The sequence below is a fragment of the Procambarus clarkii genome, chromosome 9 (genome assembly GCF_040958095.1).
Source record: "Procambarus clarkii isolate CNS0578487 chromosome 9, FALCON_Pclarkii_2.0, whole genome shotgun sequence".
NCBI classification, from domain to species: domain Eukaryota; kingdom Metazoa; phylum Arthropoda; class Malacostraca; order Decapoda; family Cambaridae; genus Procambarus; species Procambarus clarkii.
Genome location: NC_091158.1, coordinates 19,810,378 through 19,824,564, shown reverse-complemented (window position 1 = coordinate 19,824,564; position 14,187 = coordinate 19,810,378). Strand labels below are relative to the sequence as shown.

The following is a 14,187-nucleotide window of genomic DNA, read 5'->3' as shown; positions in this document are numbered from 1 at the left end:
CCATACACATAATCATATATGTGTACGTCAACGTATACATACATGCGTATATATACTTCATATTAAAATACTGATAAACGAATGACCATGAACAAATTAATTTATAATTGTAGCATTATATATAATTTTAATAGACTAATTACGTGTTTATACATTTGAATGGTCCAGACAGGTGGCCACCCTTGGACATATACACTTCTGGTAGGCACAATGACCTCATGTTAGACCCTTGATAGATTATGTGAGAGAGAGAGAGAGCTGGGGCAGGGAGGTGCGTGCCCCAGGGAGATAATCCATGCCCATGCCCCGCCTCGAGGTCAGTTCTCGAGTCACACCAAGAATAACAATCGAGCAAGTTGTCCTGACCAGGATGTGGCATATTAGGGAGGGTTGAGGAATAGGAAGCCTGTCTGATAGGGCTCTTGGCAAGCAGCTCTCCCTCAGTCTACCTATCTATATGGAAGAAATGTATCTAGGCCCTCCTCCCCCCTGCCTATTCTCTCTCCCCCACCTTTCTTCCTTCATTTCCTCCCTCCTTCCCTCCTCCTCACTGGTGAGAGAGTAGGAGTGTGAGAGTGGTTAGAGAACTCGTAGTTCTCACGCTCGTGAAATTGTCTGCGACCCTGGAGGAGTTGAGCGGAGGGGGGGGTGAAAGTAGGTGACGATGGAGGAGTAGAGGGGAGAATTATATGCAGTGAACGTAGGTGTCTATGGAGGAGTAGAGGGGAGGAGGGGGGCAAAGATAGGTGTCTATGGAAGAGTACATCATAGAGGGGGGTGAAGGTAGGTGATGATGGAGGAGTAGAGGGGAGGAGGGGGGCAAAGATAGGTGTCTATGGAAGAGTACATCATAGAGGGGGGTGAAGGTAGGTGGCGATGGAGTAGAGCAAAAGGGGTGGGGGTTGAAAGTAATCCTGAGTTTAATTTTTTAGTTATATATAGTGACACCTCGGCTTACGAATGAATATTTATGAACTTTTCGGGTTACGAGCCTAATTTCTTCGAAAAATTTGAATCGGGTTACAAACTTTGCCTCGGGAAAGGAGTTTGTTGATATACGTATGGGCTGACCTAGCGCGTGGTGGCATGGTGATCGCGCCTCAGTTTACCAGTGTCTCCTGCCTAGTAAGTATCGTGCCTGAATTCTTTGTAAAGCATTACATTTGTTTTGGGATTTTTGGCTATTTGAACATAAAATTTGTTATGATATATCTTGCCATGAGTCCCAAGAAAGCCAGTGGTAAGGTTCAAGCCAAGAAAACACATGTGAGAATGACCATAGAGGAAAAACAAGAGAGCATTCATAAACATCAAAATGGTGCACAGGTTGTTGAACTAGCTAGGCAGTACAACAAATCTATGTCAACAATATGCACTATACTTGCTAAGAAAAAGGACATTATGAGCATTAAAGTGGCAAAAGGCATATCAACAATCCCGAAACAAAGAACACAAACACTTGAGGATGTTAAAAAGTTTTTATTAATTTGGATACACAACAAAGAGTTAGCAGGTGATAGCATTTCAGAGGCCATCATTTGTGAGAAACCAAGGCATTTGCATGAAGACCTTTTAAAGAAAACCCCTGGAACGAGGGGGAAAAAGATGAATCAAGTTTGAAAATGTGAAATGTTGTTGTTGTGTTGATTTAGGGGCGACGACGATCGTGGGATCGGATGCGCCCCGGCTGCCCGATACCGGGAAATAGCGGAGGGATGGGGTCCCTATAGTCTCTTCAGGCCATAGACCCTACAATCTCCTCAGGCGACAAATTTTACAGTCTCTTCAGGCCGCGGACATGACGAATGAAGCGGAAGGTATGGCGAAGGATGTCATGATGGACGTCTTCGTCTCTCGCACCTGCCCCGTCAAGGAGAACGGGAACTGTGAGGCGGGGAATATTCAGCCTACGAACGGAACTCTGTAGTCTGACGCGAGCGCTATGAAATCGAGGGCAGTGAAGTAGAAGGTGCTCCACTGTATCCTCCTGGGTCGGACACCACTGGCAATATGGGGAATCTACCAGCCGTAGACGATGGAGATGTGCGGCCAGGCAAGTGTGCCCAATCCGGAGACGAGTGATGGCAGTGTTGAGGAGTCGAGAATGATGACGAGTCCATGGACGCGGGGAGGAATCCTCCAGTAGACCCACCAAAGAGGAGGACCTGAGTGCTGGCTGGTGGAATGCACTCAGGATGGAGTATCAGGGCTATACATCTTTTAAATCATAAAAGTAATAAACATTTCCCATCAACCTTACAAACCATATTAACCTATTTTCATGTATTTCCCCCATGTGCATTTTCAACAAAGTTACTAAATTGCCTTTATCATTCTGTAAAATTTCAATTACAGTATACTGTATATAATTTTGTTAGTATAAATGGACTGAATATTCTGAAATCACTATTAATTTTACAATTTCAGATTCAAAGGTGGTCTGGACACCCAATTTGGTCAGACAGGTGAAGAGAGCATTTAGGATAGTTCGAAGAGATGAAGATGGTCACAATTGTGTTTGAAGAGGCAAATGCCCCCCTTTGCTCCTGACATTATGTTCAGCCTATTGACCCCTGCACACCTAACACAAGGTAGGTTGAAAACTCCTCCTTCATGTCATTGGTTCATTAGCCAGAAACTTAGGGCCCATGCAGGAATATCCCTAAAAAAAAAAAAGTGGCCCCAACAATGCATCCTCCAAGTCTGGAGGATGAGCAGGAGCATTGTCGAGAAGCAGGCCCTTTAGTGTCAAACTTTTCTCTTGCAGATATTTTTTGATGGCAGGGCAAACCACTCTACATCACAGTTTTTCTGCACGTTATATATTTTTTAAAACTCTTGGATTTTCGGAATGATACACGAGCAAGGGTTTAATTTTCAAATCGCCACACAGCACAAGAGTTAGCCTATCCTGACACAAGTTAGCCCAAGTTAGCTTGTGTCCGGGCAGTGACGTCTCCTCTTGGGTAATGTATGTCCTCTTCGGCAATTTTTTCCAGAATAGCCATGTCTTCTCACAATTAAACACTTGTTGTGGAATATATCCATCAATACAGTATCTACAAAATCTTTAAAATCACGAACAAATCTTTCAGCCCCTACTTTGTCTGAGCTGGCACCCTCACCATGCCTCACAACACTATGAATACCACGTCTTTTTTCAAAATTTCTCAAACCATCCCCTACTCACCTTAAACTCTTTCGTATCTGCAAAACTCGTTCTAGGGGTTTTCTTTATAAGATCTTGCATGAAGATTTCATTGTTGACCAAACCACACACTGGAAATTGAATAGACGACGACATTTCGATCCGTCCTGGACCATTATAAAGTCGATTGTGATGAGATGAGGGAAGCAAGAGCATTAAGTAGGCAAGAGAGAGAGGTGAGGAGATGGCAAGTATGTACGTATGTACATGAATAAAACATGTACATACTTATACATAACGTGTGTAAATAGTGTAATAAACACAATAACAGTATTTTGGGAGGAGGAATGTTGGCGAGTAATGTGTTGGAGTAGGGAGGGAGGACTGGCAGGGTGTGGCAGCTCACTCATGTTTTTTGGGCTCACCATACCAACATAGTGGATCGTTATGGTGAATACATACGTAGATGGGTATATACAATATGTGTATATAGTGTAATAACAGCAAAAGCACTGTTTGATTGTAGAATATGTCGCATATATGAGGCCCATAATTTTGAGCATAGCGATGTTCTATACTTTGAATTATATAAATTCCACAAATTACACACTTTTAAATAATATTACAGCAAAAAAAAGGAAGAAATGAATGAGAAACTTCAAAATAATTGCGCAACATTTTATTCGCAGCAACTGCCGTCGCACGGGGTAGCGGGGCCGACAGACCCCCATCGCTCCAACACTCAGCGCCCATAATTTGCTCAACTTCCCAGCTCCATCGCAGCTAAAGTAAGTCACATACAATATTTTTTGTTTAGTTTCCCCGTGATCAGACTCTGCATTTTAACAATATAAGAAGAGAAAAAAATTTTTTGGAAAGAATTTATTTCTTGTGCACCAGGGTGTTATTTGGAGACAGAGCAGTTCAGTGGTTAACTACTAAATTTTTTTTCTCCCACACACGCACCCCCCTAGGAAGCAGCCTGTAACAGCTAACTCCCAGATACCTATTTACTGTTAGGTAACAGGGGTCATCCCCTTTTGTACAAAGAATCTGCTAAAGCTTTTAGGGCTAATCTTTGACACTCGTTTGTCTTTGTTACCCCATATTTTTTACGTCCGAGTTGAATGCTCTAAGGCCCTTAACTAACTTTAGGTCATGTCCCATACTTCTTGGGGAGCTAATGGACACTGCTCCTCTCTTTACATTCCTCTCTCGTTCTGTCTAAACTTGATTATGGCCCTGTTTACTCGTCTGCTTCTCCTTCTACCCTTCACCATCTGGACACACTGCATCATACTGGGTTATGGCTCAGCTCTGGTACCTTTCCTTCGACACCTACCCTAAGCCTGTATGTTGAAACTGGCGTCCTGTTTCTACAGGATCGCCATGATCACTACTGTCTTCTCCACCTTGCACGGTCCTTACAGCACCCTCACTCTTGCTTATGTCATGCCTTGACCTTTACCCATCCTGTGGTTCCTGTTCCCCTTCACCACCTATCTCTTTCTGTACGGTTGTCTCTCTTACAAAATGCTCTTTCAGTTTGTGTTACCAATATTTCCCCTCGTGTCATTCCGTCTTTGCCCCTATGGAGGGGTCCCCGTTCCTAAATTCTGTAAGCCTTGACCCACATGACTAAAACTTTTACCCCTCCTACAGTTCTAAATCACCTTTTCCTTGAACACTTTACTTCACACTTCCACTCTATTTCCGTCTTCACCAATGGGTCTTAAGTCTGCAGACGGTGTAGGCTACTCTGTTGTTTTTCCTGACTGCACCTTTGTGTCTCCTGCCTCCGGAGACTAGCATCTTCATGGCAGAACTTTATGCTATTCTCTATGCTCTTCATCAACTCTTTTCTCGCTGTCAATCATCCTCTGTGTTTGTAGTTGACACTTGCAGTGCCCTCATGGCTCTAGAATCCTTTAATCCAGTCCATCCTTTGGTAGTTGAAATTCAACATTGGGTGTTTCTTATCTCCAGTAGATTTAAGACAGTGGAATTTCGCTGGATTCCCACCCATATTGGTGTGTTCTTAAATGAGCGTGCGGACACTGCCGCTAAGGAAGCTATCCGTACCTGTCCCATCTCCCGTAAAGGTATTCCTTATGACTTTTACCCAGTTATTCATTTCCCCATTCTAGCCCGTTGTCAGGGTTGTTGGTCTTCTGTTACTAGTAACAAACTGCGTGCTCTTAAGAGTAGTGTGTTCCCGTGGCCTTCCTCCTACCACCGTAACCGGTGGTGGGAAACGGCTCTGGCGAGGTTGTATATTGGTCATACACGTTTAACTCGCGGGCACTTAATGGAGCGCTGCCCTGCTTCTTATTGTCCAAACCGTTGTCTCTACATGTCCTGACTTCCAGGACTTACGTGTCTTGCTTCCCGACCATCCCTCACTGTCAATTGTCCCTCGATAAAATTCTTGGTAAATTCAATACCTTTGATATTGTTCGCCGTATGCGTTTTTGTTCTTGTATTGGTGACGTTAGTGATATTTAGCACACTATGATTATCCCACACATTTGATGGTTTGATAATTACTGTACTGTACAGTACTTTGGTTTGGAATGTATCAAATAAAGTTGTTTCATGTATTCAAATGTGTGAGAATATCCACTGGGGCTGTGAGATGAAGCGAACCTGTAACAAAGGCATTGCCAGTTGCATACTCTACTACCACTGATGGTAAAAATCTTACAACTGGATATCTTGTGTGACGGGTTATGGTATCACAGCTATACTGAACCAAGATGGTATGGCTCTCCCTCACATAAATGAAAGAAATGCTGCTATTGGCCTTGCAGTGTATAAGTTGCAGGTGGAAACAAATGAAAATTATCAAATAAATAATTAAACAATTTACTGAAATAGTAATGAACAAAAATAACACATGACAATACTTGACTATCATGTAATGCAAAGGTGAACAAGTTAGTATGACCTTAAATGCAAAAAATAAACTATAAGCAATGAATAAAAGTATGAAGATATACTGGTGTTCTGAAGACAGCTACCATACCACCATGGCATCAGTCACACGACGTTGGCTGGAAGCGGACGACGGGTTAGAGACACGAAGGTGATCCTAGAGCACTAAGGGAGAGATTGCCTCTCCAGGGAGGCAGCGCTCTTTATATAGTCCGGCGGTGATGACTCATCCAGTGTCAACACGAGGTGGACATCTGGTCAACTAGCAAACTGCTCGTTGTGGCTGGCGGTGCCTTTGTGTTGAGCTGTACCACTGTCAGTTGAAGGCGGCTAACTGCTTGTTTGTGGGGACAAACTGCCAGTTAGCAGTGGCGCCCGGCTTGCCTCTGAGTCGTACCAGGCCGTGCCAGGCCCTGGGGGGTATGGAGAGGTGGCAGGACTGATGACTCTTCTGGGCTGGTGTAGATGTATACTTCCAGTGCAGAGGCATTGAAGGTAAAGGGAAAAGGCAGTTCCACTGCTATGCAGGGGATTCACGTGATACTTGTGAAGCCACAGAAAGTCTGGAGGCCCTACTGAAGCCAGTCCAAGTATTAAATAAAACCCCTGAAGTACGCCGGTGAAGGGTAAAGTGAAGGGTGAAGCAAGACCGTATGCCCCAACTTCAGGCACACACAGAAAATCACGTTTTGGTCCCGCCTCTCAACTGTGTATTTGAAGTTGGGGCGTATGGTGTTGAACTGCTTCAGCCTTCACCTGAGTGCTTGTAGGGCTTACGTAAGACGTTGACTCAAGGAGTGGCCTCAAAACTTGCTGTGATTTATGGGGAAATCCGGTTGTAAGACTTTTACAAAGTCAGTAATATACTGTGGTAGAGTATGCAGCTGCCAGTGCCTTGGGCAAGGGTTTACGTCGCCTCACAGCTCCAGTGGATTTTCTGCTTGGTGTATATCAGGTTGTGATTTTGTGTGTGTACCGTATTGTTATGATCGCCGTTTGATAAGTTCTTTCTGGCCTCAAGAGTCATTGTTACCCACCTAGAAAGATTGCAGATGGCCAAAGCAGTTATTTAAGTTAAGAAGGGACAAGTCTTAAACAGAATTTTGCATAATATTTGACTGTAAAGGGGTAAATTGAGGTAGATTGAAAAACAAAATAGTGAACCGGGCAGGCGGTACTCACAATTAGGCGAGTACACTCGGGAACTTTTAAAGTGCAACCAAACATGCTTTAGGCTCTCACAACAAGAGGTGAGTGGTGGTGGCTCAGGTGCTCAGCCAATCAGAGCACCTAAGGAGGGAGGGCAGGAGTGAGAAGGGGGTGGTATGTGGAAGTTTGGTGACAGTTGTGTGTAGTTTGTTCATCTTCATTGTAAGTTTCATGGCTTGGTGTGCATTTCCCTAGTAAATTTAATTAGGGAAAAATTCAGGTGTTTGATTTTTTAAATCAACTTTTTAAATGTTGAGTTGTTAAAGCCTCAAAGTGCATGGAGTTGGTTTGGGAGTATGGCATCCTCATGCTGTTGCGTGCTCGCGTGAGGTAGCAAAGGTGATGTAAAGTTGTGGGGTGTACATGCTTGGGACGTCCTCTCTCGGGATGGCTGGTGTTAGACCTGTGTGTTTGTCGGTTGTTGAAAAGCCGTCATCCTTTGCTGTTGTGGTATTGATTTTACATTGTTCATCTTGTAATTAATACTGTAGTGCAATATCTAGGGCTACCATTTGTAGGTTTAAAATGTCTAATACAAACAGTTGTCCAATGAGTTTTAATAGGAAATATCATCCACCAAGCACCATTGTACAATTATATTAATTGATAGTATATGGATTGTGCAGAACTGCTTAGAATGATCTTTAACACTTGGCTATATTGGTCATGTCAAATACCTGCACGGTGAATGCTCAAAGACCCTTTCTTTATTCAGTGTTGTCACATACCTCATGGGGGTATGTATAGGCAAACACTCATTCGGTTAAACTTGCCTTGTAGTACTTTCAGAGCTCAGTAATTTGGAATCTGGTTAGCACTTTCCAAATAAATTGACCTTTAAAGTGAATTCCTATTTAGGTTTAAAACATTATACCGAATGAGAAACTCAGATTATATAGCCGAACACCAGAAATGTTGTTATTCAATTTGGTTGCCTAAAGCACATTCAAGGACTACACATTACATGGCATTCCAGGATTCCTCTATACCTTGCCTTATGCTGTAAACATTGCCACAACCCTGTGTTTTATTGATTTAAATGGCCACAGGGAGGCATACAACACTGCAGATTATGATGTCATTAGTTATCCACTGTGCTGACAAGTGGGCTGACTGATGTTCGTTGACACCTGTATCGTGCTTCAATTTAATCGCCAGGAGATCACCCTCTCACTAGACTCGTCTGTAGGAAGTACAGTACAGTATAGTATCTCAAATTACCTTGGATCATAAACAGCATAAGACTTGGGGGTAGGAGAGGGTTGTAGTGTTTGTCATGGCTCTCAGTTGTTCCTGGTATTAGGCAATTTAGTTCTGGAATCATTTTTGTTGGCCAATGTTAAACTTTTTTGAAAGTAGATGTTTTTCTGAAAGGGAAGGGGGGAGGGGAACCTCTATGCTTGGATACAGTTATCTAAGTGAATACTTAGATTTATACAGTAGAACAACTACGTTCTTTTCCTTAGTCAAAAAGGTTGCTTGTTTATTTCTAGGGACTTGTATTTTCTTTTATTTTTAACTGCAGCAACTTTCAGTGAATGATAGATTCTTACTGAAAGGACCTTTACTTCATTGTTGTTGCTTTATGGTCATCTCATTGTGTACAGGGATTCCGCGAAGCTTTTGGGGTTAGTCTTTGACACTCGTTTGTCTTGGTCAGCCCATATCTCTTGCCTCCGAGTTGAATGCTCTAAGGCCCTTAACCTCCTTAAGGTTTTGTCCCATACTTCTTGGGGAGCGGATAGGCGCACGCTCCTCTATTTGCACTCCTCTCTCGTCCTGTCTAAACTCGATTATGGTTGCCCTGCATACTCTTCTGCTTCTTCTACTCTTCGCCGTCTTGATGCTTTGCACCATACTGGGTTGCGTCTCGGCTCTGGTGCCTTTCGTTCGACTCCCGCCCTTAGTTTGTATGTTGACACTGGCTTTCTCTCTCTTCAGGACTGCCGTGATCGCTACTGTCTTCGCTATCTTGCGCGGTCCTTCCAACATCCTTCCTCTCGCCTCTTGTCGTGCATTGACTTTTCCTCCTCCTGTGGTTCCTGTTCCTCTTCATTGTCTCCCACTTTCTGTCCAGTTATCTCGCTTACAGGATTCTCTTTCTGTTCATATTTCTAATGTTTCTCCTCGTATTGTTCCTTCATTACCTCCGTGGAGAGTCCCCCTTCCCAAGTTTTGTACGTCCTTGACTTGTATTACTGAAGCCTTTACCCCTCCTACAATTCTGAAAAGCCTCTTCCTTGAGCACTTTTCTTCGCACTCCCACTCTATTTCCATCTTCCCTGATGGGTCTAAGTCTGCGGATGGTGTGGGCTACTCTGTTGTTTTTCCTGACCGTACTTACATGTGTCGCCTCCCTTCGGAGGCTAGCGTCTTTACGGCAGAACTTTATGCTATTCTCTATGCTCTTTGTCTCTTGTTTTCTCATTCTCATTCCTCCTTTGTGGTTGTAGTTGATTCTCGTAGTGCCCTCATGGCTCTAGGGTCCTTTAATCCTGTCCATCCGGTGGTCATTGAGATTCAACATTGGCTGTTTCTTATTTCTAGTAAATTTAAATCAGTAGAGTTTTGCTGGGTTCCCAGAAATATTGGTGTTTCAATGAGCGTGCGGATGCTGCCGCTAAGGAAGCTATCCGTTCTTGTCCTATCTCCCGTAAAGGTATTCCTTATTCCGACTTTTATCCTGTTATTCATTCTTCCCCGTTGGCAGGGTTGTTGGTCCTCTGTGGTTGGTAACAAGCTGCGTACTCTCAAACTTAGTGTGTCCCCGTTGCCTTCCTCCTACCACCGTAACCGGCGGTGGGACACTGCTTTGGCATGGCTGTGGGTTGGTCATACCCGCTTAACCCACGGTCACTTAATGGAGCGCCGCCCTGCTCCTTATTGTCTGAATTGCATTGTCCCTCTTACAGTTGTGCATATCCTTGTTGAATGTCCTGACTTCCAGGACGAGCGTGTGTCTTGCTTTCCGACCGTCCCTTGCAGTCACTTGTCCCTCGATAGAATTCTAGGTGAATCGGATACTTTTGATATCGTTCGCCTTAAGTGTTTTTGTTCTCTTATTGGCATTCTTGGTGATATTTAGCGCCCTCTGATTATTTCGCACTTTGATGGTGCTACATGGCCTTCCCGGTTTGGTGCCTTCTTTTGGTAATTACCTTCATTGTTGTTTCATTTTAATGTTGTAGTTGTGATATGGATTGTTCTGGCTCACGTGCAAGGTCTTGGATTTTTTTGTTTTATATTAAGAAATTGCCAGTCTTGTTACTATTTGTAGAGTTAGAGATCTGCATTAAGGCCTCAATATTATATTCTTTATTTTTTTTATAACATGTTATCAGCAATTTTTGCGGTTGGTAATATTTAGATTAATGTCAGTGATGTATATGACAAGGGTTAAGACCCCTTGTGGTATGACAGCATTTTTCCCAGTAATTTCTTTAACAAATGAAAGGGTCCTCATAACCATTCTTTTGTCATTTCTACCATGTACCTGTTTGTTGCTTCTTGGTCTTTCATTTGGTACATTGGCTATTAAAACAATGGCCTTTGGTAATGTTGCAATTACCATTTCTAAAAAAAAAATGAGCAGGTTCATTAGGCAGGGTTTGTTAGGTCAAACTAATTGACGGTAATCTGTTTTGCCCTTTCAAACAATGATGGTTTTAATCTAGGTAAAATATTTCAGAATATCTGAAGTTTGGCAGACAAATCATTTAAGAGCTTTGATTAAATTTAAGTTACCAAAGACTTTGTGAAAACCATGTTGTATAGATGCTTCAGTGTCACTTTTCCAATGTTTTGTAAATTTAACAATGATCTTAATTTAATCATAATTTGTACAAAGCTTAGGTGTTGCATAGCTTTAAATTTACTTTCAAATACAAAAACTAAAATATTGACTAAAGTTTCTTCCACTTTAATATTTCAGACTAATTTGCAATATTTGTTAGTTTATGTAAATTGAATAGGTAGTCCACTTTTACATCTTTTCAATGCATTCTGCATGCACCTATGTAACAAGTTACAAATAGGTGTAAATTTTACCAAGTATTTATTTTCAAAGTAAAAAAATTTCAGATGTTTAAACATTGCATCAATAGTAGTAAACAATTTCCAGCATAATTTCAGGATAAGGTATAAAGTAGTTTCATTAAAATTGTTTTATTTAATAAGTTTTACATATAGTATTTATAATACATCTAATATTTATTACTGTTTCAGGTTGTGGGACAGATGCTCCTAGATGAACAGAAGATCCAAAAGGCCAAGACAACTCCAGAGACAATCACCTGTAAAAGAAAAATAAACATTAAACAGGGACACTACTTTTATTATCACCAATGCCTAATAATAAGCCCAAAAAAACCTAACAGCCTATCTTTTAAGATAGGCTCAGCAAGGCCTACCCCTTCCTCCGATCGTAGTGCAGAGCTTGTTCCCTGAATGGGTGCATTACATCCACCACTTTAGTGCCATCAACACATGTGTTACTGTACAATGCATGCCAGGCACTAAAGTTTTAGATGCATCCACCCATTCAGCAAACAAGCCCTGTGAGAATTAACAATGTAACCATTGTTAAGGGTCCCTAAACCTACGCAAATCTAGTCCATCTATTAGATGGGTAGTAGAGCAAAGCTCTGAAAAAGCCAAGCCAGGGAAATCTGCAGGACTGCCTGGTCCCCTTTTATGAAATGGGGTAGGATCAGTACAAACTGCATCATCCCCTGTGGGTTGTAACAGTAGGACATGGTTACACACCTATAAATGGACTAGATAAGAGAATTAAGATTAGGTCATTGATATAGCTAAAACATCAAATTCAAACTCACCCACTTTTGTAGAGTAAAGGAGACTCCATGCATCATAATCACTTTCACCTGAAAAATATTTCAACAAATTAATTTCAGATTTAAAGCCAATCTTGCTTTACTTTTCAAATTAGCATTCAGTACTTTACAAATTCAGATGGAAAAAATTTCTTTAAGGAATTTACCTTTCCTACATATTCTAGTAGCAGTAGTAAAGATCTAATTTAGCAATATAAATATATATGGCATCAATTTGCCAAGTTTCAGTAAATGTCATTTGAGAAACTATCCACAACTGCACTTCAATGGCAATTTACATTTATCTTTAGCCAATGCTATATTGTTTAAGTTATTACTATTTTTTTACTTTTATGCAAATCATAAGCAAGTGCCACTGGCTTATGGCAAAAGATTCTGTAGCAATAGAACTATAAGCCACACTTTCTCTCCCCCCCCCTTCCTCCCAACTGTTGAGTGTCAAAAGGGAGGGGGGGGGGGGTGTCCATTTACTGTACCACTTACATTTTAGTGTGGCCTTCATCCACTATTCTGATGTTAGCTGGAACATTTGTGCCAGCTGCTGGTTTGAAAGGGAGGCATACCATGTACCAATTCAGGAAGCTTTCCACATTCCTCACTGCATGTCAGCTCAGGACCTCACTACCATGTTGGGAGCCAGTTGAAGACTAACCAATCAACATCCCAGGCTGGAGAGCAGTGCCAGCTCTGGGAGAATTTACCACCTGCAAAAAATTTTACACTCTTAACAATCTACACCATCTCTCATCTTTACCTAGCCCCCAAACCTTACATTTGTCAGCATTAAACTGCATCTGGTAGTCTTAACCATTTCAAAACTATATAGGGCATCGGTATTTTTTATTTGCCAATTCTGCAACTATTGCAGTCTAAACCATAATCTTGTGAATAACCGAGGTCCAAGGAGAGCTTTTAGGCACTACTTACAACACTTCTCCCAACTTAACCCCATTTATACTAATTTCCTTTGGTATAGCCATGACCTAATCAACTTCAGTCAGCATTCCCAATGATCCGAGCCACTATCAAAATCTCTGCTGAAGTCAAGGTACACAAAATCACAAACCTTATCACTATTTCCTCAACTATGCAACCTAATCCATGAACATTTAGTAATAAAACTATGCGAATCGTGTATCTAGTCATGTTTCTCAAAAAGAGTAGAGAAATGGCACTTGCAATGTTAGATTCTAGTAACTTTCCTCACAATAGACTAAGCTAATTGGTCACTAACTTGAGCGTTAAAGTTGACTCGAACTTTTCCTTTAAAACTTGCTATATTAGGAACTTTCCACGACCGGCCTTTACCCGACATGATTAAATAGGGTAAAAACGGTATATTAAATGCAGTAAAACTACGGTAAATTCAATATGATAAACTTGCATTCTTTAAGCATGGGCTGCATAGTAAGTGAACTAAACGATTCTTCGCGGCAGGGGATCGTATTCCAGGGACCATAGGATTAAGGACTTGCCCGAAACGCTACGCGTACTAGTTAGTGGCTGTACAAGAATGTAACAACTCTTGTATATATCTTTAAAAACAAAAAAAAAACTAAATGTTAAGCACCCTGGCAAACCACTTCGTTCTATTCAATTTCTTTATTTAATCACTGTCCGGCTAGAATTTTTAGATTAGATTAAAGGAACACCCTCCCTAGTAACGGCTGAACTAGTTAACCAAATACAAATATTTAGGTAAAATACTTTCATAAAACCCGTCTACTTCCCCCACCAGTAGACTTGTTCAGCTAAAGGCATAATGTAATGTTCCACTTTAGTAAATAAAGACTTAAAAAAACACTACCCCATCTGTGTAGTTACCGGTTACCTGACTTTCTACGCTTAAAATAACCCATCTATTCCCCATAATTGTTCGATATAACTTACCTCTCACCCGCTGGTCGAGTACACAGCAGTATATATCCTCCTCCATCACTCACCGCATGGATACTATTTCATTCTGGCCGCAAATTGCCTCAAATCACCTACGTTGTCCATAAACATATATAGAAGAGCAACTGACCGTAACACCCGTATAGC

General features: G+C 41.7%; 1 protein-coding gene and 1 long non-coding RNA gene across 4 annotated transcripts in view; one reads left to right on the top strand and one right to left on the bottom strand.

Annotated features, from left to right (window-relative positions):
* LOC123766144 (nuclear hormone receptor FTZ-F1 beta) overlaps positions 1-11,614 on the top strand; it is a 294,638-nt gene extending 283,024 nt beyond the window's left edge. For 2 of the 3 annotated variants that reach the window (XM_069321246.1, XM_069321245.1), the window contains exons 16-18: positions 2,428-2,591; positions 3,838-3,936; positions 11,516-11,614. The gene's annotated coding sequence lies outside the window, so the exon portion shown is untranslated. The remainder of the gene's footprint in view (positions 1-2,427; positions 2,592-3,837; positions 3,937-11,515) is intronic. The other variant, XM_045755037.2, reaches the window with a different exon arrangement.
* On the bottom strand, positions 11,440-14,183 carry LOC138362718 (uncharacterized). The gene is made up of 4 exons (XR_011227903.1): positions 14,035-14,183; positions 12,628-12,848; positions 12,127-12,174; positions 11,440-11,583 (listed from the first exon to the last, which is right to left on the bottom strand). It is a non-coding gene; the product is annotated as an uncharacterized lncRNA (long non-coding RNA).
* Positions 14,184-14,187: the final 4 nt, after the last annotated feature.